The following is a 1,704-nucleotide window of genomic DNA, read 5'->3' as shown; positions in this document are numbered from 1 at the left end:
TCAGTGGTATTGTCTAACACCTCTACTAATTAGCATGATGTAAATTTCCTTGCTTCCTCCTCAAATATAATAAATTTTTTTAATTTGTTGATTTTTTTGTGTGTGTGTGTATAGCACACAGAACATCACAAACCATCTCATTCGACTATACACCTAATTCCCAGATGGGACCCTCTCATAGCCTCCCTCCCCCCACTACAGTCCCTTATACTCTGATACCCCTGCTGTCTGCTGTGTTGTCGACACCTCCAGCCCTTCCCCACTACTTGCCCTTCTGGTGAATCTAGTCAGCCTATCTAGAGGTCTATGTTTTAGGAGGGTCAGCTGTTCCTCATCTACCAGTAATCAGTTGTCAATATTCCTTTAGATAAGATTGGGGTCTGCTGTTCATTTTCCCAGTTCTATGCTGGGTTACTATCTGGGAGTCCCTTGGGCCGCTCTGGCCAACAACTAAAAGAAGGTATAGCCTGTCTGGCATTGTTACTTGTTATGTAGCCTTTAGATATGCATATGGACTCTTACAAAATTATATTGGCCCCTTTAATCTTTGATTGTACTTTCCTTTTGGGTGTTTAAGGCCCTACAGTTGGTCCAGATAAACCAATTAATTTTTACTCTTAAGGTCCTTTGAGGATCTGTTCCTCAGGGGTCACATGGGCTTGGGAGGAGCCCCTGGCTCCTTTCTTTTACCAGTTCTGCCTATGTGAAGATAAGGCAAAACTCCTGCTTGACCATGGTTGGCTTCCCTTGGAAGCATGCAAAGGTCCTGCTCGACCATGGTTGGCTTCTCTTGGAAGCATGGAGGAAATCATTCGTCTGTGTTGACCCTCCTCTTTATAGATTGGACACTGGTAGGGTCTCCTCAGCCTCCTTGATCAAGAGGACATTTTGGGAGATGCTCATAGTCCCCTGGAACTAGTCAACCTAGGAGGGCAAGGAGCAAAAAGTGTCCTTTATGTCCCTCTGACCAAATTATTATAGGCCTCAAAGTATGTCTGTTAAACACCCAAGAAGGTTAGTTCCACCAGTCTGGTAATTTATCCTTTTTATCTCAGGTACTTGCATCAAGTCTCTTGCTACAGCCCTCAGTCTTCCCCCAACCTCACATTTTTTACTCCTTACTTCATCTTTCTCTACTAGATCATTGATGAAGTACCCTATTTCACGAGTCACTAAGAAGAAAAAAGGACTTTGTCATTATTGGCTTGAAAATATTACTATTGGCTATCAAAAGTAGACTATTTTCATCAAAACAAAATTAATTTCCTTAAAAAGTAAATCAACTTTCATTGTTAACTGTTTTCTACCTCACACATTCTTGAAATAAAACCCTACTTTATGTAAAATGAGACCCAAGCCCCTTATGATGACCCACTTGAGCATCACTTATGAAGCTTTACCTCAAGTGTATCTACCATTACATTGAGCTTTCTGCCTTCCTCTTAGCTGCTCACATACTCTGACATCCTTTTCTGTCTTAGCTCTTTGTGAGTGTCATTTCCTCCAATCACCATGTTTAAACTATAGCCTGGTGTATCGCATAATAATTGTGCTACATTATCGCATCTAATTATGTAATACTCATGTAAACGCTATTTCAAACCATTAATCAACTTTTAAATTGCACACATATCTCTTCATGTAGTAGCCCACAGATTTTTAATTAAAATAAATTAATGTTCTTATTAAGAAATATAGAAAAGG

Source organism: Nannospalax galili, unplaced genomic scaffold (genome assembly GCF_000622305.1).
Source record: "Nannospalax galili isolate Female #2095 unplaced genomic scaffold, S.galili_v1.0 scaffold390, whole genome shotgun sequence".
In the NCBI taxonomy this organism is placed as follows: Eukaryota; Metazoa; Chordata; class Mammalia; order Rodentia; family Spalacidae; genus Nannospalax; species Nannospalax galili.
This window is presented reverse-complemented; position numbering follows the sequence as displayed.